The 25,349-nt window shown below is 40.5% G+C and overlaps 1 protein-coding gene and 1 long non-coding RNA gene across 11 annotated transcripts in view; one reads left to right on the forward strand and one right to left on the reverse strand.

Annotated features, from left to right (window-relative positions):
- Positions 1-25,349, reverse strand: part of nfia (nuclear factor I A) — a 576,988-nt gene that overhangs the window by 257,107 nt on the left and 294,532 nt on the right. The gene's annotated exons all lie outside the window — the stretch shown is intronic.
- LOC134298659 (uncharacterized) overlaps positions 7,935-25,349 on the forward strand; it is a 31,059-nt gene continuing 13,644 nt past the window's right edge. The window contains exon 1 of the long non-coding RNA XR_010005763.1: positions 7,935-8,171. This is a non-coding gene — a long non-coding RNA (uncharacterized LOC134298659). The remainder of the gene's footprint in view (positions 8,172-25,349) is intronic.

The raw sequence follows: 25,349 nt of genomic DNA on the forward strand, positions 1-25,349 counted from the left end.
CTCTCACGATTCCATAGCCTTGAGCTCTGGCAGTTAAAGTGGTATGAAACTGCATTAATTCTACATGTAGACGCACCCCAAGTCTAACATTCACATCACTATACCACACTGGCCTTTGTTCCATATATGCTTTCAGAAGTATTCAGTCCCAATTTGAGGATTTAAACAACTGAAGCCATAAATTCAAGAACACTATTTCTATTGCCTCAACTGTAGTCACAAGATTAGAAAATGCAGTTTCAGAATAAAGCTTGACTACATTGCACTGGATTACATGTCGGTGTAGATTCATATACAGTGTTCCCACGCTACTTCATGGTTCGCTTATCGCGGATTTGCTGTTTCGCGGGAAAATTTATTTATTATTAATTTATTTACCCACCCCATTGCTGCTGCTGCTTCTCCTCCTCAGGGCTGCCCCCTTGCTTCGGCTCTGCCATATGGCTCTGGCTGCCTCTGCCAGGGAAGAAGGAATGCCGCTCCACTCGGTGAGTGAGCGAGGGAGGGCAGGCGGCAGTGGCAGCAGAAGAGTCGGGAAGAGGCGGCATTTTTTCCTCCTCGTGTGCACTTGCACTTGCGCACTCCACCCTCTCACCCTTCCACCAGCTCCTTCTGCTGCTGCTGCTAGGCTGTGGGCGTATGAGTGATTGTGCATGCGCATCATGGGAGGGAGGGGAAGGGTAAGAACGCCGGCTGTAGCTCACTTTGGTTTGATTGGCAGCTCCCTCTAACCAAGTTAGGTGTATGAAGGATCCGCCTCCCTTCCTCCCTCGGAAGGGGTTCCATTCCCGCCTCTAAGCTTTGAGTCCTCCACATTTCCCAGCATGATTGGCTGGAGTTGAGGCAGAAGAGGAGTCTGGCCGCCTCTTCCTGGCTCTTCTGCTGCCGCTGTCACCCGCCCTCCATCGCTCACTCACTGAGCGGAGCGGCCTTCCTTCTTCCCTGGCAGAGACAGCCAGAGCCAAATGGCAGGGCCAAAGCAAGGGGGCAGTCCTGAGGAGGAGAAGCAGAAGTAATGGGCTAAATAAAATAATGTATAAATATTAAAATTAAAAAGTGTCCCTGCTTTGCGGATTTCCACTTATTGCGGGTGGTCCTAGAGCGTAACCCCCATGATAAGTGAGGGAACACTATAATCCAATTCAATGCAGTTAATGTGCATTCTGAAACTGCAGTGTATGGCAGTCTAGATCCAACCTGGGATAAAGGTTGTAACTTTGAAACAGTGATTAGCAGATTTGACTAAATTTTGGGAAGCTTCATTCTTTTAGACTCTGACAACACCCTAGGTTATTCTTCCTATCTGGATCCTTGTAAAATAAGACTGTGAATCAATTTGGGGGGGGGGGGGGAATCATAGCTTTGTGAGTCACAATACTCCACTATTTATCACACAGGCCACAGAAACCTGGTATTTTAACCACACTGACCCACTGGGCCTGAAACAATTCAGAGTACCTGATACTTTATAAAAGCATTTATCTCATAGTAGGTGGTTTAAAGAAATAAAAGAATCCTCTCCAAACCCTATTATTATTCCCCAGGAACCGCCAACAAATACAATCAAAGCCCATAACTATCACTTACTAAAATGGAGACAAATCACCTCTCTCCCTTGATAGTCACAGTGTTTCTTATCCACTTCTCTTTCCTAACCTGCTGTCTACCTTTCTATCCCCTCCTCTCCTTTTCTTTCTCTCTCCCCCTCTCCAACATTCCTCTCTCCTCCCTCCTACAGCTATTATTTAACCTTCAGGTACTCATTTAAGCAACCCACCAACCAGCAATAATGATCACATATAGTTACTAGATTGCTATGTAATCACCTTGCCTGCTGCGTTAATGTCAGTTGTCTTTTGCTTACGTACATGACATTTCTTTATCCTTCCCGTATGTTAAACCTGAATTACTGTTTGTTTGGTATCAGCTATTCTTAACTGCACCTGGGCTCATTTTCAATTCTTAAAATAAAATAAAATTACCAAGACACATTATATATATAAACTAGAGGAATAATAAAAGGTCTACTCTCATCCTTCCATCACAGCAATGCAAGCTGCAGGGTAATAACACAAAGATATATACAAATCTATTCCCTCCAGACTAATAGAACATACGATCATTATTCTTCAACAGTTATTTCTGAAAGTTGCTTTTATTTTCACTTAGTAAGCTGTAAACTGAAAAGACTTTGACTAACAAGTCTTTATACTTCCTGGATCTTTGAAGGTGCTGCTGTTGCATAACCCTCCATGAAAGAGAGATATTGTTGGCTAGCATTCCTCAGCTAGACAATGCAGTTTATAAAATAAGCTGATAAAAGGGAATAACAAAGCCAGATTAGGATCAAGGGACAGCAAGCATTAGCATAGCTGGCAGAGAGAAGGGTCAGAGATGGCAAAAGCACTATCAGGATTATGTAGTGATGAACTGATTCCACAATAAATGATCCTACAGTATCTCAAGATTGTTTTTTTTAGAACTCACAAAAGTCACTGTTACAAAATATAACTCCCTGAATCTTCAATAGCCATTAGCCATACTGTAGCCCATACAGTATCTTTCCCAGGCTTTGGCATAAGTTTTATGGACTGTCTCTGTAGATTTTGTAGCAACAGCATAAAGCCCATTCCCATACAAAGTATTTTTGTAATTTTAAAATCTTATTAACAGACTTCACATCTATAGCCTCATTATGCCATTAGTTTTGGGACTCCTCAAACATAACTTCTACTGAGAGACTGTGGGGGAAAATACCAAAGATAGATCAAAAATCTATCAGAAGAGCATGATTTAATGACAAGAATAAAGATGAATGAAACTTCCCAAACCACACAGACCTTACAGAAAAAAAATGTTTAGAGTTGTTGCTACTGGGGTTCAAATGCAGATATGGAAGCTCACCTTTGGTCTTTTTTAGTCCAGTTTCTTGTAAATAAAACAAAGTCCAGGTAATGTATATATATTTTCAGATTTTTTAGCTTCTACTTGTTCTTATCTTACACCTATAAAACTCTGCCACAAATATATGTAAAGCTCTTCAACAATGCAGAATAAACGAACATTTTATTTGATCTTCGATTAATAATTTTAAAACAACATTAGATACTATAGTCATGGCTTCCTATCTAGGCAGCACATTTTACACCCAATTGCAGATTTTAAGCAAACCTTTTTATCACATCTTTTGCATGCCATCCCACAATCCAGCATGCATTTTTAATCTAGCCATCCCGCCCCCTTTGTATCCCACTTCCTTCCGGAATTTAAGGCCTGTATAGAAGGGGCCTAAGATTAATTTAAGAGGGGGAAAATGTACAGCTATTAGAACTAGAAAATCTCAATTTTAGAAATCTCTAAATGATTCTAGTTCCAGAATAATATAGAACATGCAGTGAGGGGGAAAATGAGAAACAGTATCAAGTTACAATTAATATACTATTTTACAGTACTGTACTATCTACCATGAAAGCTACAAACTCTTAAAAATTCTCCTCTACTATTTAAAATAGGGGAAGAGGATATTAGTACATAATAACAAAAATGCATTATTAGAGTAACTCAATTGTGTCTTCAAGCTAAGTTGTATATAAGGAAGGTGATTGCTATGAACAGAGACGATTCTCCAAAGTAGTGGCTTTCAATGTGATAGTTTGCTACAGCATGAAAAGAAAAAAAGATAAAGAGAATTCTATCAGCACCTTTAGGACTAATTATAGCATGAGTTTTTGTCATGATCACTCACTCATGCCATCCAGCTAACAGCCCTGAGGTAGAACACATGGACCTTGGCCAAAAGGGAGGACACGATGCTGCAAGGACACATGAAACTCTCATAAAAACTCTCATGGATATTAATCCACTTCTTTAGATGTACTGATAGAATTATATCAAAGTCATGTGTTTTTAAGCACAGGTATACACTTTGTAAGACAGAACACAACACAGAATGCAGAAAGCTGTCCCTCTCCCACAACTGTGTAATTATGCTCTTCATTTGCCACTGTGATTAGTTAATTAGTTAGAGCTGAGGAGGACCATTGATGAGCTTGGTTCATGGAGTTTCCGTCAGTCCCTCATTCCTTTCCTGATGTGTAAAGTGACAGGTGAAAGAAGAGATAGATTGCTTTTCACATAGAAGCTTTCCATGCAAGCAAGATTTGTGACTCATAGGGTCACCATAACCCAAACCTGGCATGACAAAAAATCACACATGCACAAATACCAGAAGGGAAGAGCCAATGGGATCAGTGGGTCAACTTATCCGCAAACAACAAATAGCATGTAAAGTTGCTTTATTCATGATGTAATAGAGATATCTGAGTCACTGAGTTGACTTTTTGTTTCACCAGCCAGATACTAGGGTGTCTTAGATTATGGAACAAATGTCAGTTGTTAAGTAGAAGCATCACTACAATGTTGATGACCAGTAACTTATATAAAGATATTGCTTGCTCCACCCGGTTTTTAGAAGACTTCCTCAGAAGTTTCACTGGCTGGAAAAACCAACTTGAAAACAAGGAAGTCGTCCAGATAATTTGCATGGGAACCAGTCCAAAGAGTGTCCATCTCGGTCCATCATTCCTTTCTTCTTATGGAAAGTAACATGCTTGAAGAAAAGAGGTCCCTGTTTATACGGAGGCTTTCCCTGCAAGAAGATTTGTGATTTTCTCAAGCCTTTTACAAAAACCTCTCCTGTTTAGATGCTTTGTTTTTCATGTGAGGGAAGTGACAATGGGGGGGGGGGGTCAAGGACCAGCACTTGAAGAAAGAAAGATCAGTAATATTTAGAAAAGTAAAATCAGTAATGCCTCAGTGCAATTAAAAGTCTGCAGATATTTTCCCCTACAAAGGGCTGAGCAGACAAGTTAAAATATTTTTCAACATCCTTTCATTTCTCTATGGTTTACAATAAATACGTGGAAAAGCTCTACTGGAGAGCACAGACCAGATCCAGAGGTGACAGAAAGTTTCTGCAGCTATCTCAACCACAAAACATGCATGAAAATGAAATCTACATTATGCTCAGTCAGGCTCTTTGCAAATCTTTCTCCATCAATGCTTTAGTTTTGTTCCTATTTATCTTATTATTATCATTATTATTCCCAGTTTATCCAGAAACAAGACAATCTTAATTGTTTTATGCAAGGGAAAGAGATGCTTAGGAACAATTGTTCAAGTCAAGTCTGTATTTCCAATCATGAAGGCACTGTCAGAGGTGATACAAATCCTCCAGAGTCACTATTCAGATCCATTGACTTCTGAACCAATGGATAGCAATTTTTACATGCCTAAATTTAATCAGTCAGCTATTTGAAAAAATAAAGCAATTCAACACTTCCTCATTCTTAGTTTGAGCATTGCCCTATAATGAACCAGATATCAACTATGACAGACCCATTGTTATTATGATTGCCATGAACTCCTGAGCTACTTTTGTCAAGGCAGCTTCTGTGCAAATGTTGGACATACTGTACTTGAGAACAAAAATCACACCACATCATATCCTTGTTCACTTTTTTTGTGCCAGGAGCAACTTGAGAAACTGATGTTGCACTTAAAAAAAAGCATGCCACTTGAAAACTAGAATGGCAAAACTAGATGGGGAAATGGCCCCTATATAATCGAGATCTCTGTTCCCATAACAGAATAACAAATACCCACTGTTATGGTATCACTTCCATCCATCTTCTGAATGATTGTCTATATCTCCTCCTGTCCAAGTCCCAAAATATTTTCCTCCTGGGTGTCACTGCTTCTGGTGATTCTTAAGATACACAGTAGCATAAGAACCTGTAAGTTTGGAACTTTCATGGTAGACGGGAAGGCAAAACTTAATCCATGCTAGATAAACTATCTCTCTTGCATTGCAATCTAGGCAGAGGAACCCCAAGAGACAGAGGCTGGTCACTGCTTCCAAGTTTTGCTATATCCTGTTTTTTTTTATTCTGCCGTTGCCCTGGAAACCAGGACATCCTTTTCTCTGTACTTGCTGGACAGATGCCCAGCTGGTTGTCTGTAGTGAAAGGAGATGTACAAGAATAGTAATGAGCAATGGTGAGATGTGTGCCAGTGCTCATCAGAAGCAGGTGAACAACCAATTCACATAATGTGTGACTTTTTAAGACCTTATATTTCATTGCCAACTTGCTTCATTTAATGGTATCCTTGGTATCCATATTTGCTGGTTCATCTTCCAGTAATAGGTAATGTGGTGACCTGGAAAATACTCATCCATCCAATGTAGGCATTTGCAATGGAATTCTGGTCTTAATATCTAACATTGTTCTGTTTGCAAACCAGAAGAAAAATAATCTATGGATCTAAATATAACTTTCTGTCTCAATAACAGTAGGCCAACTGAATCAAAGGAAACGTGGAGGGTGAATGCTTTGGGAAGTCCCACTGATTGCACTAACTGCAGGAAACCTACAGGCCAAGAGTGACTTACAGTGGCTTGTATTTAGATATAAAAGTGTCCAAGATCTCTACTGTTTTTATGGTGACATTTACCTACACTGGAGATTTGGAGGGAAAACTAGCCTTCTCCTTCCATACTTTTTGCCCACTTTATATCTTCTCTGGCAAAGGCCATCAATAATAGATATGTTTCACGTCCCACTGATCTGGGATGTGGAACATGTCTAGTGGGGTAGGATCCACAAGACTTTGGTGAAACCCCAGCACTGGTTTGCCTGCATAGGAGACTTCATTATTGTTGCCTCAGTTGCAGGGTCAAAGTTCTGGTTGTAGTCCTAAGACAGAGTTCTCTGAGGATCTTATGAAATAAAGTGCTCACATTTACACTTCGTCTAATTTATTGTTAGACCTGGATGCTGGCCGTTTTGCAAAGTTTGTGAAAAATATGTGGTCAGCTGGCTGGCGGGAATTGTTGTTATTAAAATAAGTATGTTATCTGCTCTTTTATGAACATTTCTATCATCAAAGTCCCTAATTATGTATTTTAGATTCTCTAGAGATTAAGGAGAGCAAGGTCATTTAATGCAATGTCTTTAAGTGCATTTGCTGGCTAAAGCATTTGTGATGCTGATGGCATGTTCTGATTCTCTACAACCCTATCCTCTATTATGACTATGAAAATGGTGAGGAGAATTGTCTAGGGCTCTCCACTAACTTCAATGACAATGTGTTAATTTGCCATCTATTCCGCAGAGCTAAAACTATACTCTCACTGGGGTAGTGCTGACCTCTGAGAAAGAAAGACCATCCATTTTTACAAGCCAGTAAAACACTGCCAAAATAACTAATATACCAAGGCAACCACAGTGCAATGCCAGTGCAGTCTGGCACGCTATTAGGTTCTTCCAGTGCATGAAGTTTTGCATAGATCACATAATTTTCCAACACAATCTCAATTTAGAAAAGCTTTACGTTAATATGTCAAGAGCAAACTATGTGTCTATTCTGGTTTCCGACCTTAACCTTTTTTTCATGGATACAATTATGTTTTTAAAAGAATATTATCTTAACTTTTAGCATTGTTGCCAAATCAAATGTAGAAGATAAGCAAAGGAGTGCTTGACTGGAAATGCTTCAATATAAATTTAGAGCTCTGAACTGGAATGCATGGGGTTAAGCCTGAACAGTAAAGAGAAAGTCTGGAGAAGGAAAAAAAAAAACCTCACAAAAGTAATTTCAATTCCACTCTTCCTTCCTCCCTCTCTCCCTCCCTCTCCCTCTTCCTCCTGCTTTATGTTCTAAACTGTATGATTTTATTCATTCTGCACATCACAGTTGTATTTCATCCCTTGTTCCTCTAAAATAACATTTTAAAAGTGCCCGTTCAAGCTTCTGCTATAAAATAAGAAAGAACCACTGGCATTTGGTTCCTGTGAGCTTTGCTCACTGAGTACCGTTCCTATTACACAATAATGTGTTATTTTGTTGAATTCTGGCATCTCTCTCACTTGTCTGGTCAGGAGCCAAAAATTAGAGTGTGTCAGTCCACCAGTTCCTCTGCAGAGAAGCTCTCTTCTCGCCCAGTGAGTGTTCTGTGCTCTTGGATTGAGGCCAGGAGGGGAAATCCATTTTACATAAAGAATGCACACAGCTCAAGTGCTCCGAGACTTTTTACCTACTAAAATAACGTTGTGGACAAACGCCAGCCTGCTAGACACGTTCGGCGGAGAACATTTGGCATCAAAAACAAGGTAAAGTACTCGGTAGAGGTAACAAAGTTTTTAGAAACAAGGAAATGACTGTAAGTGTATTCGTGGCATGTCACATGATTTGGCACAGACTGTTCGATTGGCCGGAATTGAAGTAAATACAGCCGCCATGTAAGGAGTCTGAAAGCTTCGCCCTTTGCTGAATTCTTAAAATGGCGGACTCACTGCACTCCATGAGAAGCAAAACGAGAGCCAGTCTCAGATTTTTTCTCCCCCTCTTCTTGCCTCTCTCCTGAAGTTTTTATAAACCTTACAGATTTGAGTAGAAACAGATTTCTCACAACTTGCTCTGCTTCTCAGTTTCACAGCTCAGCATACACTCAGGCTCTGTCAGAAGCTTGACAACATTCCAGGGAAAATATTAACTGTAAACTTTCCAACAGGAATTAAAGGAACAGAGCTCAAATCAAGATGCCCCCTTTAAATCTCTCTCTCTCACTTTCTCTCTCTGTCTAATGTTTATACAAATTTGTGAAGTTTATGCTAGGGAATATACAGTTAACACTAAAAAGACGCCAGCATGGTTCCTCTTCACTTTGTCCTGAATGCAATCAAAACGAACACACATCTTTCTTCATTTTTAAAAAGGACTCCTCCCCCATTCTTGAAGACCTGACCAGTGAATACTGCATATTCTGAGATATAAATATTTGCCTCTGGCTAAAGTTCAAGCAGCTCAGTGTGGCTGCCAGACACAACAGACAACCAACTTCCAAGGGAAAGTGTTTATTACAGCAGTGGCCAAAGAAGACACTGCCAGCAAACTATCAGTTCTGATTGGCCCAACCTTGCAAGCGCTTATCTTCAACTACCTGGCCAGCAGCCACCGCTGGACTCCCACCCCTTTCCTTAATAGTCACTTTATCTAACACACCTTTCCCACAGATAATATGTTTATATCTGATGCCAATCCATTTATAAGTCCTGTCAGTTCTGGAAGGTGGAGAATGAGTCATGTTAAAACATCTGTCCCACTTTCTCAGCCTTGGTACCCTTTTGAACTAAACCCTTTGTTGATGCAATTCAGAAACAAATAGTTCTTTTCCAAATGAGTACCATAAAGTAAACAGAAGACACTAATCATACAATGGTACTCATAATGACAAGAAGTTGTTCTGGGGACATTTTTACACAATTACTTGTAAGCAAGATAATCCTGTCAACTGCTTCTCAAAATTTGACAAAGTGTGTGTGTGTGGGGGGGGGCAACAAGAGTTTGGGAGATGAATCCATTCCTCATGTCTACACAGATCAGTGGTTCCCAACCTGAGGTCCATGGACCATCAGTGGTCTCCAAGAACTAAAATATGGTCCGCGACCTCACCATTACTATACAGTTGCAACGAGAGTGACTGGTCTCATGAAACCCTCTTATAACATTGAGGCAACTGGGATGTCAAAAGGGAGAGGCTGACTACTCGCGAAAGGCATGACAACAAGCCTCCTGATTGCTGCCTCTCCTCCTCCTCCCTCCCCCTGAGCAGAGCCATTCCATGTGGCGCCTGGAAGCAGGGGTGCCTTGGTGTCTTCATTTCTAGGTCTGTTCCTGGGGTATTTGGAGTGCTGATTCAGAAAATTGCATTGGATAGACCACATCAGTTCTAAATTATTAAATATGATTTTCTGTGGGTGAGCAGATGGCAACTACTGGATGGTATATGTTCTGTATCAGAAACTAGAGCTGATGTGGTCTATCCGATGCAGTTTTCTTAATCAGCACCCCAAATAACCAAATCAAATCTAAAGTTGAACAAAAACTGATTTGTAACCCTTTTGGTACTAATATTATACAGTGTTCCCTGGTCAAAGTGGTCCTGATCAAAAAAAGGTTGAGAACCACTGACATAGATAAAGGAATTATTGGCAATTCACATGGCACCATGATTACTACGTAATGATCAGTAATGTGTGGAGGTAACAGACAAAAGCCATAATGGCTTAAAAGCTCTATATGAATTAAGGAAACAGAGGAAATGTTGACTAGCTGTCCAAAATCAACCTTTTCATTGCATTTCCTGGGTACAATACAAAGAAAGTGAACCTAAATCCCACAGCCATCAATGGCTTGGATCTGGAAAAGCACAAATGAGGTAAAAATTCTGCCTGGGGAGCTGTTCTGCAAGCAATAGCAAAAGGCTATTATTAGACCTTATCCTAAATATTTTGGAATTTGTGGGGTTTTTTTCTTTCAAATTTTGGAATATATATTTATTTTTACTTTCTCCAGGACTCCAGTGGCTACTGCATATACATAGTAAGAGATCTTGGATATCGGACCCAAGTTTAAACATTGAATTTATTTACTGTAGCTTCATCTACACCTAATGCACATACCATGGAGGTAATTTTATGCAATATTTTAATAATTTTGTTCATGGAACAAAATTTCTGTACATTGAACCATCAAAAAGCAAAAGTGTCACTATCTCGGCCACCCTTGTTGACTTCCATATTTCATCACCTAATAATCATCACTGCAAAATAGTTGCACCCCCATTTTTGTGTGCCAAAAAGTGTACTTTTGTTTTCCTCGCATAATAGTCACACCCCCATTTCAGGCTGATATTCCCTCCCTGACTTCTTTTCCTGAAGGCAAGGCAGTTTAAAAACTATAAAATGAGAGTCTCTAAAGCTTTATTCGTCACTTCTCTCCTTCTTCTTTCCCCTTTCTTCTGAGGCAAGGCAGTTTGCAAAACCTGGAATGGAGTTCTTTGGAGGAAGGAGGGACAATCTGAGTTCCAGAGACTTGATTCCAAGTTTTGTAAACTGCTTTGCCTCAGAGGAGGGAGAAAGGAGAGAACAATGGAGCTTCAGACCTCCATTTTATAGTTCTTAAACTGCTTAAACTGTTCTTAAAGGTAACGGCGCTCCATGCAATCATGCCGGCCACATGACCTTGGAGGTGTCTATGGACAATGCCTGCTCTTCGGCTTAGAAATGGAGATGAGCACCAACCCCCAGAGTCAGACATGACTGGACTTAACGTCAGGGGAAACCTTTACCTTTACTTTAAACTGCCTTGCCTTCAGAGACAGAAGAAAGGATGGGAAAATAGGCCCCAAATGGCTCTGCATGTTTAAAAAAGAACAAACCGAAATGGAGCTGTTTGTTTGAGGCAGGATCATCCCTCCTCTTCCTCCCCTTTCAGAAGTAAGGCATTTTTAAGGAAATACAACAGGGGTACTATGGTTTTTAGCTTTGAATAGATTTTAATGGATTTTAACTGTGAATGTTAATACTGTTATATTTAATTCTGTTTTAATGTTTGCATACTCATCTATTTTAAATAATGTGGTCATACTTTTAATTATAAGCCACTTTGAGTCTCATTCAGAAGAGATAAAGCGATGTATAAACAAATAATAATAACAACAATAACAGAAACTGGAGAATAAAGGCAGAATTTGTCCCTTGTGTAATAGTCGCACCCTCTTTTTTCAAAAACAGGGGGGAGTGTGACTATTATGTGATGAAATATGGTATTTGGGGGTATTTCACATTTCTGGGTAAGGGATATTCAACCTATACTTAGCCCAACCATCTTTCTTCATACATTTTGCAAAAAATCAACAAATTGTACTAGTGAAAGGATATTCAGTTCTCTCTTCTTTCTGCACAAGGATCTTGCCCTAAATAGGAAATAGATCCAACCCCATGACAGTTGAGATATTTGGTAAAGTGTTTTAATTAACCTAAGTGTGAGCCACTAAATCAAGAGTACAACAGAGGGAGAGATCACAAGTAAAGTCAATCCACATGGTATGCTGAGAGAACAACATCAGGTTTCTTATGTCCCACAACTGTTACCTAGTAGCAGCCATTAAATCATGACACAGAGAGAGCTAGAAAGTAGGACAGGTCAAATTCATGCCATTTTTCCCTCAGGTCATGCAACAAAGAGCAACAGAGCTATTCTACCCAGTTGGTTAAGGCACTGATTCAGTATGGCTCCACTTCTCCTTGACCTGTCGCTATGCAACCTCTTGTTATATGAATTTTGTAACACTGATCCAATAATAATTTTCACCCCTATGTTTTCAAATGAAATTTTAGCAATCTGGAACTAAGTCCAAATTTTTTTTTGCATAACCCACCCATTCACATGTACCTATGTTGTCTATAATTTGCAATCTAAAAAAGGTGTGCGGAAGGTTGAGAATGCCATTTTCTTGCATGGGAGCAAAAATCTTTTAAGATTTTACACACACTTGGATTTCTTGGAATTGTATTCATCATAATCAATCCTCTTTGAACTCCACAACCATTTAAAATAGTGGGGAAATGTGCTTCATATCTCAGAAGAACTGTTCAATGTCCTCATATGACAACTTCACTTAACTGAACATATAACATTTTCAGATAATCAGAGACACTTTGCTCTGACAAGTATATATGTGGCTTGAGTAGCCATGTGTTTCAGACAATCAAGACCAAACCAGTGGGTTTTTTTTTAAATTCTGCTTCAGCATATATTCCTCCAATGAGTAACACAATCCTTTAGTAAATAAGACAGCACTTGTTTTTCCTTTTTAAAATCTTTCTTATACATCAGAACGATTTCAGTCAATGAGACAAATCACTGTTTCAAGGGCACTGATATATCTTTTGCTTTGTTTCTCCAGAACATTCCTTTCTTGCAACTTCTGGCAGCCATATTCATTCCTTTTCATTTCTGCTTGCATTGGCCTTTTAAGTCACAAATGGAAGGTGGTATGACATTTGTTACATTGAGCACTACCATTCTTATAAAACTTCAGTGAAGAATTCAAAGGACCGAAACTTGCAGTAAGTCTGATGAGTCAGTCCCATGTTATGGCAATCTGAAACAAGGAAATCATCCTTGATCCAAATTCGATAGATTGCTGAAAATATACTGTCTTCAGTATGTGTTTTTGTGATGGCTCACTTTGGGGTTTTTTTCTTCTTCTTCTTAATTTGGTGCAGTTTTTGGGGTATCATCTTTGGGCAGGGACATTTACTTTTTATTTACTATAAATGCATTTTTACCACCCTATAAACGAAGCATCCTCAGGGTTGTTTACAAAATGAATTGCAAAAGTAATGCAATCTAAATTACAATTAACTAAAGCTGCAGAAGAAATATTTTAAAGAGCTGCAACAGTAAACAGTTTGGCCTAAATCACACAACTCTCAGTTTCAATCAGAATAGATCCATCAAATCAATGGAATTTAAGTGCTGATTAATAAAGTATCATTGATTCAATGTGTTTACTCTCATTGGAATTAACTACTAGATTGTTGCTGCTGCTATTGTTGTTTGCCTTCAAATCAGTTGACTTGTGGGGAATCTAATGCTCATCTATTGCAACATTTTTTTAGATTTCATCTCCTGATCTATAGATCAAAATTGGCATTGTTATTGTTGTTGCTGCTGCTGTTATTGGCACACCTAAAAATGGTAAAGAAACAGAAATATCAGAATTTTCTTCTGTTCTTTTGATAGTGATAACGTTTTTAAACTATGCCTTCAGCAGTTACACGAAGCAACTTTTCAATACTTTTTTCCTTTGTTCCAGTGGTGCATGCTAATTCCACAACTAATGAGTTTGCTTTTGCCTTTTGATTCCCAAACTCAGTTTATACAATGGGCTGTTATTATTTGTTTCGGGGGGGGGGGGGGGGTTGGTGTAAATTTCACTAGGAACCATCTGATACATAAATGTAGTAAATAAATAAATCTGCACCACCGATTTATTTTTCTTTATTAGAAGTACAGTAGAGTCTCACTTATCCAACGTAAACGGGCCGGCAGAAGCTTGGATAAGCGAATATGTTGGATAATAAGGAGGGATTAAGGAAAAAGCCGATTAAACATCAAATTAGGTTATGATTTTACAAATTAAGAACCAAAACATCATGTTATACAACAAATTCGACAGAAAAAGTAGTTCAATACGCAGTAATGCTATGTAGTAATTACTGTATTTACGAATTTAGCACCAAAATATCACAATATATTGAAAACATTGACTACAAAAATGCCTTGGATAATCCAGAACTTTGGATAAGCGAGTGTTGGATAAGTGAGACTCTACTGTAGTAGCAAATGTAAGTGCACTCAAAGGAAAAGGATGGGGTGCAACTACAAAAGAGAGAATAGTAAGTAATAGGAACAGTCATAGCAACTAACTATAGGAAGTTACAATTTGCACATCCAATTCCAAAATCTGAAATATTCTGAAATCCAAAATTGTGTGCATTGGTGATTGAGACAGTTACACTTTGCTTTCTTTTGATTCAGTGTACAGAAACCTTTTGAACACCCAAAATTATTTAAAATATTGTATAAAATTACCTTCAACTGAGACTTCAAATGCAAAAAAGCTGTCTAGACGGACCCCCCCTCCCCTGGAAACGATATATAAAATATTAATCCTGCTAACTAAAAAAAGGCTTAACTAGGGGTGAACAGTGAGGGTCTTCATGGAGCATGACACTACCTATATAAGATATATATGAAACATAAATTAATTTTGTGCTCAGACTTGGGTTCCCTCTCCAAGATATCTCATTATGTGCTTATATGAAAATAAACATATTCCAAAATATTTAAAAAAATACCAAATACAAAACACTTCTGGCCCCAATTATTTTAGATAATGAATAATCCATCTGTAGTAATAATAGTAGCAATAGAAACCATGGAAAAAACAGAGAAGACCAAAGGGCAGGCTACATACCACATGCAAATGTACATAGAAAATAATCAGAGGCATAAAGAGTTATCTCAAAAATTACTGATTTAAAACTGACACCAGCAGAAAGAATCTTCCTCACCTATACTCTTTTGCTCACAATTAGGGTCAGTCTTAGTTTAATGTGTGCATGCAGATTTTTTTAAATAAAAAAAATGCATCATTGCACTGACATGATAAGAGGAGTGCTATTAGCTGATGAGGCAAAGTACTCCAAGATGAACCAAGGGCAAGACATGAGCTCTTAATCACCCACTGGACTTAAAACAAATCAGAGATGGCTGGGTCCGCTTCATACTTTTTAAGACGAGTAATTTTAAAGCCTGAGAAAAGAGTCAGAATTTTTCTATGATAGGCAGGATAAATATAAACAGCAGAGAAATTTTAAGAAAAAAATCAATCACATCTTACAGAGTTGCCAAAATTTCTTTGCATCTTTTTACTACCAGATGGAAGGAGTAGACATCTAAATACAACAACACCCATTGTGTTCATCACAGTGTAACAGAGGGCACATCTACACTGACCCTTTATCCTGAAAAGGGGAGTGAATCAGCTCCATAGTGTATACAAGATGCACAGAGCTGATTTAAATTAATGCTGCCTTGAATTACATTAATAAAAGTCTCCCAGAAAATCCAAAGCAAACAATTACTTTTGACCCATGTAAGGAGTTGGACCCGTTCCATAATAAAACAGGCCACAACTGTTTACACAACCATCCTGTATTCCTCGGGTTTGGGTGGCCAAGAAACATGGCATCACACTCAGTATCCCCCTCCTGTTCCTCTTGATGCAGCAGTATAGCCTGAATGACAAGGTGATCAGATAAGAAGGGGAAAAGAGCAATTTTTCATTCCCCCCCCCCCCTTCTGTGTTGTTCTGGTGGCCCAGCTGACATCACTCCAGGTGACAAATGACGTATACTAGGCATGGTATACCCATTGGCTGCTGCGAGGATGAGGACGGGAGTGGGATGGTAAAGGTGGCTGAGGGGGCTGTCTGCCCTGCCCAAATGCAATGGAATTATGAGAATTGTAGTTATATAAAATCTTTAACTTTTTTGTCAATTTACAACTCTCATAGTTCCATAGCACTGAGCCATGACAGTTAAAGTGGTGTCAAATTGTATTGATTCTACTGCATAGAGCCAGCCTGGGTTTCTGGCTGAAAGATTCCATTAATTGAATAGGATTCTTAAAAGGTCTCCTATATTTGTCTAAGGGGCAAGAAAGGGCTAAATATTCAGATACAGTATGGAATTGTTTCAATAAAGTCTATTCATACTGCTAGCTCTTTTATGTTCAGGCAATCCCCAAGATACAAACAAGATAGGTTCTGTAGCTTTATTCTTAAGTTGAATTTGTAAGTTGGGACAAGTACATTTTGTAAGTGCAATTCCAGCCATATATGAGAGAGGGGGGGAGGGAGAGAGGGAGGGAGAACACTTTGGGTAGCATAGGGAATGGTTAACACTCTGTGGTATTTGTTTTCCTGTCTGTGCCCCTGTTCAGAAGATTTCACCACACTTTCTGTCCCTGTGATAACTGGATTTTGAAAGAATTGGCTTGTTGTGGAAACAAGGATCTGTGTTAAAACTTCAGTGGAGACACCTTTTCCCCATGATAACTCTTTTCAGGAGTGAATTTCTCTTTTGTGGGATAGATGTCTCTCACTTCCTGTTGTCTCACCCCCGTTCTTAATTATTACTCATTTTAAAGCCGGATGTTTGTAACTTGAGAACCACTGGCAATTATCTTCGAGAGTTCTTGGAGAACGGGAGAAGTCCCAGCAGATTGGAGGAGGGCGAATGTGGTCCCTATCTTCAAGAAGGGAAAAAAGAACGACCCAAACAATTACCGTCCGGTCAGCCTCACATCAATACCAGGCAAAATTCTGGAAAAGATCATTAAGGAAGTGGTCTGCGAACACTTAGAAACAAATGTGGTCATTGCTAATAGTCAACACGGATTTACCAAAAACAAATCATGCCAGACTAATCTGATCTCTTTTTTCGATAGAGTTACGAGTTGGGTCGATACAGGGAATGCTGTGGATGTAGCGTACCTGGATTTCAGTAAGGCCTTCGACAAAGTCCCCCACGACCTTCTGGCAAACAAACTAGTAAAATGTGGGCTAGACAAAACTACGGTTAGGTGGATCTGTAATTGGCTAAGCGAACGAACCCAAAGGGTGCTCACCAATGCATCGTCTTCATCATGGAAAGAAGTGACAAGTGGAGTGCCGCAGGGCTCCGTCCTGGGCCCGGTTCTGTTCAACATCTTTATTAACGACTTAGACGAAGGGTTAGAAGGCACGATCATCAAGTTTGCAGACGACACAAAACTGGGAGGGATAGCTAACACTCCAGAAGACAGGAGCAGAATTCAAAACGATCTTGACAGACTAGAGAGATGGGCCAAAACTAACAAAATGAAGTTCAACAGGGACAAATGCAAGATACTTCATTTCGGCAGAAAAAATGGAAATCAAAGATACAGAATGGGGGACGCCTGGCTTGACAGCAGTGTGTGCGAAAAAGACCTTGGAGTCCTTGTGGACAACAAGTTAAACATGAGCCAACAATGTGATGCGGCTGCTAAAAAAGCCAATGGGATTCTGGCCTGCATCAATAGGGGAATAGCGTCTAGATCCAGGGAAGTTATGCTCCCCCTCTATTCTGCCTTGGTCAGACCACACCTGGAATACTGCTTCCAATTTTGGGTACCACAGTTGAAGGGAGATGTTGACAAGCTGGAAAGCGTCCAGAGGAGGGCGACTAAAATGATTAAGGGTCTGGAGAACAAGCCCTATGAGGAGCGGCTTAAAGAACTGGGCATGTTTAGCCTGCAGAAGAGAAGGCTGAGAGGAGACATGATAGCCATGTACAAATACGTGAAGGGAAGTCATAGGGAGGAGGGAGCAAGCTTGTTTTCTGCTGCCCTGCAGACTAGGACACGGAACAATGGCTTCAAACTACAGGAAAGGAGATTCCACCTGAACATCAGGAAGAACTTCCTCACTGTGAGAGCTGTTCGACAGTGGAACTCTCTCCCCGGGGCCGTGGTGGAGGCTCCTTCTTTGGAGGCTTTTAAGCAGAGGCTGGATGGCCATCTGTCGGGGGTGCTTTGAATGCGATTTCCTGCTTCTTAGCAGGGGGTTGGACTGGATGGCCCATGTGGTCTCTTCCAACTCTACTATTCTATGATTCTATGATTCTATGATTCTATGAGGGCAACCTGTACTTGCACTAATTTGTACCAACAAGCCAGTTAAGGATTTCTGATACTGAAATCCCTTGTTCCTTTCCCAAGGCTGGGCTTAAACAACTTCTGATTCACTGTAAAAGTGTACAAATGCCCTGCTATCTAATCTTATTTTCAACTCTACTTTCCTTAATATGAGTCTTAACAACTCCACTTGCCTGGACCAATCTGTCTCTAAATCACAAATGGTCGGTGATGTAACTACTGTCGATCTACTTAGACCTAAGTATCCCAGCACTAATAGTATCAAGAGTGGCTTCCAGGAGGCCTGAGTGAATCATGTGAAAGAGGATCATAGAGGAATGTTCTGTTCCCACTGAGAACAAGACAGAATTAACTCAGAGAGGTGCTTCCTTCTGTTGCTCTGTTTGTCAGAAAGGTCAAGATGATTAACTCTTGTATACCCAATACCAGACATCAAAACAAAATATATGTAAAACCCTAATCTATTTTAAGAAGATCAAGGATACACACAGAGAAAGGTAACTAGCAATATATGTATAGAAGGATAACATAAAGTCAAATAGTGGTATTTAGTAGGTATTCAAGATTAAAAAGACATTAGCCTCTCAGAGCATCAGACTAAACAGGAAAAAAAATCTCCTTGTGCAGATTATTTATTATGCACATTACATCCACACCTCCAGTTTTAAGTCCTAGCTCATTTGAATAAAAGGTAAACCTGCATCCTTTTCTTTGTTAGCAAACTTAATTTTAGTGCATTTTTAATCAAAGTATATAAAAGTATAGTACAGTTTTTGTTATTTGTTGTGGTTTGCTTCCAGGACCTCTGTGGATACCAAAATCTATGGATGTGCAAGCCCCATTATATGCAATGTTGTAGTAAAATGTGGTTCATTACATAAAATGGCAAAATTAAGGTTTGCTTTTCATATTTTTAAAAAATATTTTCAAACGTGGATGATGGAATTCATGAATGCAGAACCTGTGAATATGAAGGACTAAATGTCATCTGTACTCATCCAAAACCCTGTTCCATTTCTCAATAGTAGTACTCAGTAGTACTCAAGCAATAGAAATCCTTGCCAAAGGAAATTAGATTAGATCCAACTGTTTTGCACTTCTGGCAGGTGCTTAAAATTATTCCACATCATCTTTGGTGTTTGAAACATTCCACTTAATTGTTAGCTTTAAAAATGTTTTGGAAAGTAGTTTAGATTGTTTTTTAAAGCTCCTAAATAATATTTCACAGTGCTTTAATTTTTATTTCTGTATTTTTAAAAAGTGTTTACCATTTGTGCATTGCCCATAAATAATGCCCATTACATTCCAAATGAGTTAAAGAAACGTATTTAAAATCACAGCCGTTAAATAATAGATTTTCATTAACTAATAAATATAGAGTTTAAAGCCACACTAAAACAAATAATCATAACAGTCCAGCAGGCTCTGGTAATGACATCATCTAATACTGACCATTAACATGGTCCCCAAATCTAAATTGGGGGAGGTTTTCATCAGACCTGGGAAAAGTATTTAAAATCTTTTAAATGTCATCTTCAGACATTATAAGTTGCAAACCAACCAGGTATATAGGAATTTTCAAGCTATACATTCAAATGCATGTTGAACAGATTTTTTAAAAAATAAAGTTTTTTTAGCAATCCGAGGCCTCCAGAACTGAACAAAAGCATATCCTGGTTAGTGCCATTTGCTTGAAGACTAAACACCATTGTGATGTAATATCCCTTATTTAACGCACAGACTATCCCAGCAAGGGGTAGAACAGCCTGGCCTCAGAGAAGGTTATGCATTTGCCATTCCTTTTCTTATCGAAAAGAACACTCTGGCCCAACTGTCAAGTGTCCTGCAACAACAATCCCATTGGAAGAAGCACTCTATGGCTTCATTCATCAGCAAGAGGGCTTGGAGCTGAAGAGTTGTGTGGGTATTTTTCTTTGTTCATTTGTACCAGTTAGTGGTAGGATTTTGTATAATTTCATTATTTTGTGTTATTGCATTATTGCAATGTGTCATAATCCACTCAAGCTCATCAAGTCAAATTCATAAATAAATAAATGTGTGTAAATTATCAAATCAATGGAAAGCTTCGCAGCAGCAGTGCTTTGTGGGTTGAACACAATCAGACTGAGGGCACTTCTACACTGATCATATAGAGTCGTTCCTAGTCAACTCGAGGTGATGGCAACAAAACACACAACAACGTGCATTGAAAGTAATACAGTAATTTTTTAAAGTCCCAGGTAAGTTCAAGTTCATCCAAAAATGTGCTGCAACAGATGCCAGTGTATTCTAGGTCCAAGGTGAAATTGTCTCCACACATGTGGAGCATGTTGTAGACACCTGTCCACGCTGAAGTGAAGTAAAGAATTTCCCAAGGGCTGGAAGGCAGGGGACTACTCGACCCCTGACAGATTATCTCTGCCACTAACTGCCACTTTCCTCCCCCCCCCCCCCCCCATCTTGCATGCCTCTGGTTTATTGATACATATTTCTCTGGGAAATTGGGAGAAAACTCTGCAAAGTGGTTTGATGTAAGGTTCCATGATAAATGTAACCACCTTCCTAGCCTCAAACCAGTTCTAGACCTGACAAGACAACTACCCCACAGCAAAACCAGTTCCTTTTGAACCAGCTCCAAGCTGGATTACAGTGCCAGTGCAGAAGAACCCTGAAAAATAAATGTAACAGCTATGCATTGTTTCTAAAGTGCAGTTCGCCATAGTGTTATGTGCCACATGATACAAAAAGATTGTGCATCCAAAAGGGACTTTGAAGCTTCATGGAAAAACATTCACATGTGCAGGTATGCCCTATGAATACCTGGGTTCCTGAACTCACAAAAATCCCATGGATTTGGTCTTTCATATTTTGTTAATTACCGAATCTGCATTTGGACTGAATGGGTATAAATGTTATACTCCATAAAATCCTACAAAATGTGCATCTACAGGGTACTCGAAAATGTTCAAACAATAATCAAATAAAACTAACAGCATCAATATTCCATCCAATTGTGTTTCTCTTCATTGTACATTAGTGTAAATATAGACCAAAGTAATCAAAATGCCAGAAATATAAATATTCCCTTTAATGCCACAGAATCCATCATTTTACTAGGAAAAGGCTTAACTATGTTATTTGCAATTCCCTCACTGCACAACAATGTACATTACTGTCTGTAAGCTCTAATTTGGCATAGCGCATCATTAATGACCTGAATGGTGGCTGTTTCACACATACATATTTAATTACAACAGCTGAACAAATTACATATTTATGCTTTATAAAGGGGATTGCCAGTCTAATTCATTTGCTATGCATGCAGGTACAGGGCTCCATCTGCAACAGCATCTGCACAACAAGAGCTAACAATTATCCATTGTACAGTGAGTGTATCTAGTGAAACCTGTAAGAGATGCAATCGCATTAACCACTTCACTACATTCATGCCATTATTTTTCTCAATGGCCCCAAATACTTTGAATAATGGATTCTTAACCATAACGATGCCTTGTGTCTCTCTCAGCACACCCCCTAAAGCATTTTAGAAACAACAATGAACAAAACCTTAGGAAATACCCTTGGGAATATGAACCCAGTGCTGCTCATCCTTATGGACAAGGGGAAAAAACACAGGTTGAATAATACCAAGGTGGCATTACGACCAGGAAGGGCAATCAAAATCACACTTGCCACTGTCCTATGACTCAGAATTTTCATATTGTCTATGTGTTTGTTACATGAATTAACAATAGTACATTGTTGCACCTTAAATGCTAACATTTAACATTATTGGGAGCTGGAGTCTACATCAGTTACATTCAAAGTGGTGGAGTGTTACTGTGTGTTCATTCAAGTTATCTGTCAACTTATGTAAAAGGTAAAGGTTTCCCCTGACTTTAAGTCCAGTCATGTCTGACTCTGGGGGTTGGTGCTCATCTCCATTTTTAAGCCGAAGAGCCGGCATTGTCCGTAGACACCTCCAAGGTCATGTGGCTGGCATGACTGCATGGAGCACCATTACCTTCCCACCGGAGCGGTACCTATTGATCTACTCACATTTGCATGTTTTCGAACTGCTAGGTTGGCAGAAGCTGGAGCTAACAGCGGGTGCTCACTCTGTTCCCAGGATTTGAACCTGCGACCTTTCGGTCTGCAAGTTCAGCAGCTCAGTGCTTTAACACACTTCGCCACCAGGGCCCCATTATTTTCATAGGGTTTCCTTAGGCAAGGCATTGCTAGTTCCTTCCTTTGAAATATTGCCTACAGCACCTGGTATTCATTGACAGTCCCCCATCCAAATACTAACCACAACTGACACTGCTTAGCTTCCAAATTCAGAGGAAACCTGGTACTTTAGCGTATTTAGGCTGTTAACATTATTAGACTGAAGTAAATGGTTTTGTTACTCATTACTGCCACTCATGGCCTATCCCTTGTCATTAACACTGTCAGAAGGGTCCATATAACTCATTATTAACATGTTGTTTTTGTCTTATTTTATTATTATTGTTACTATGTAAGGAATTTGGGGGACATTTTCTCTATTGTGCTTGTTTAACAATGTACTGGTTCAAAAAAGTCCCTCACATCCTGCTTCCAAACCTGCCATCTTGCACCAAAACCTAGAATTCCTCAGTATTCTTTCTTAAACCATGCAAACAGCATACCACCTAGAGAAAAGATGGAAGCAATTATAAGACACATGAATGCCTTGTTTGGACTTGTATTAGTGTTTCTGATGCGAAAGGCTTCCTGAAGTACTAATACATGCCACCAAGTGGTTGGTGTGGTTTATAAGAAGAAAAAAACATTTTTGAAACAAACAAAAAAACTAGTGGAAGATTTGGCAGCAGAGGCAAAGTAACAAGTAAACATATCTAGTGTTGCTTATAGGTGTTCTGGGAAGCTTTCCACAACAATAGCAGCAGAAAGAATGTCTGGCACACATAGGCCTCCATCTTAGCCCCATGTTTAGGACACACATCTAGCATCCATCCTTGTTAGTGGAAGTCTCACTAACTCTAAACCCACACCACTGAGAGGGGGATGTAGCCATAATAATCCAGCTGTTATACTACAATCAGCTTTGAGAGGTGGATCGAATATAGGATATTAGGTTCTTGTTATTCTTCTAAGGAGACAAACATAATCAAGTGCTGTTTCAAACACAAGTAGTCAAGAAAAAATATCTTAAGTTGCATGTCCACAAACTCACAGCCATCCTTTAATGTTAAGTTAGTTGTACTGATTCAGATTCTTCCCAAATTGAAATGGAACTGAGAAGTAGTGCATAAAGTGGATGGTTGCCACTCATGGTATTACAATTATACCTTAGCAAAAGAAAATTTAAATTCTGGATACAAGATCTATAAAGTAGAGCTCTCTTTAGGAATATGTTATAAATATAAGGGAATATTCCCTTTATCTTACTACAAATATTCCAATAAAATAATTTCCACATAAAGGTTTGAGTGTGTCTAAATGCAACACTGAAACCAAATATGCTAAATGATGTGACATTATTCTGGAACTGCAAAATTTTCTGCAATTTCTTTTCAGTTCTACTTTGCCCATAAAATCCACATCACTGTCAATTTATACGGATTCATTGTTTGTTTGTATCTTAATAAGAGTTGATCAGCTCTGGCCAACTGATATTAATGACTACGCTTCCAGCGCTGTGTCTTATGACATAAAATCTTCACTAAAAGCCACCTGATGTATTGTTTCTTCCTTCTTAAAAAGTATCCCTGTGTTTATGAAGACTAGGATGTCTTATGATTTTTCTGCCAAACAAGAACCTTCAACCATGTATCATGACTTGCCAGATGCCTGGCAACCATTAATTCCTAGCAAGTACAAAAAAATGATCTATTAGGAGTTATAGTGGACAGGGCCGGCCGGAGATATTTTTTTATGTAAAGCGGGGGTGCTGAAAAGCGCCCCCGCCACCGGCGCCCTGGCCCCGCCCAGCGTGCCCTGGCCCCGCCTCCCACGCTGCGTGGGAGGCGGGGCCAGGGCGAATAGTGAGGGGGCGGGGCCAGAGTTGGCCCCGCCCCCCGTGCCCTGGCCCCGCCTCCCACGCAGCGTGGGAGGCGGGGCCAGGGCACGCTGGGCGGGGGGCGGGGCCAGAGTTGGCCCCGCCTCCCACGCTACCCCCGCTCGCCCGTCTGGCCTTTTGTAGCAGGCCAGACTCAGTCTGGCCTGCTACACAAGGCCAGACGGGCGAGCGGGGGTAACGTGGGAGGCGGGGCCAGCTCTGACGCCGCTCCCCCCCCCCGCCCAGCGTGCCTTGGCCCTGCCTCCCACGCAGCGTGGGAGGCGGGGCCAGGGCACGCTGGGCGGGGGGGCGGCGTCAGAGCTGGCCCCGCCTCCCACGTTACCCCCGCTCGCCCGTCTGGCCTTGTGTAGCAGGCCAGACTTAGCGGAGGTTCCTCCAGGCCGCAATCGCGGCCTGGAGAAACCTCCGCTGAGTCTGGCCTGCTACAAAAGGCCAGACGGGCGAGCGGGAGTAGCGTGGGAGGCGGGGCCAGCTCTGACGCCGCTCCCCCCCCCCGCCCAGCGTGCCTTGGCCCCGCCTCCCACGCTGCGTGGGAGGCAGGGCCAAGGCACGCTGGGCGGGGGGGGGGGAGCGGCGTCAGAGCTGGCCCCGCCTCCCACGCTACTCCCGCTCGCCCGTCTGGCCTTTTCTAGCAGGCCAGACGGGCCAGGGCGCACTGGGCGGGAGGCGGGGCACCGTCAGGGCGGTGCCCCGCCTCCCGCCCAGCCTGACGGCGCCCCCCCGGGCCTGCGCCCGAGGCGGCGGCGTCAGCTGCCGCATGAGTGGGGCCGGCCCTGATAGTGGACCACACGGCATAGCTGCTGCAGTGACCTACAGTTAAATCGATCTTAGGACTGCTTGCTATCACTATCATTATCACTATCTGAGACTTCTATGAACCTTGAAATCCTACTGACACTCACCAGTAGAATAGATAGAATAACCAAACAGATTGCATCTGTTTATTCAGCAGAAAAAAACACTGGAATGATAATTTGGCTGTTGACCGTAAAGCATTCTGCCAATGTAAGCTTAGGGCTGCAATCCTAAATTCACTTTCCTGAAAGCAAGCTTTGTTGAATTCAGTGGGACTCAGCAGCATGGCATATTGACATGTCATTATTACACCATGAGTCACTCAAATAACTTT

The sequence above is a fragment of the Anolis carolinensis genome, chromosome 4 (assembly GCF_035594765.1).
Source record: "Anolis carolinensis isolate JA03-04 chromosome 4, rAnoCar3.1.pri, whole genome shotgun sequence".
NCBI lineage: Eukaryota > Metazoa > Chordata > Lepidosauria > Squamata > Dactyloidae > Anolis > Anolis carolinensis.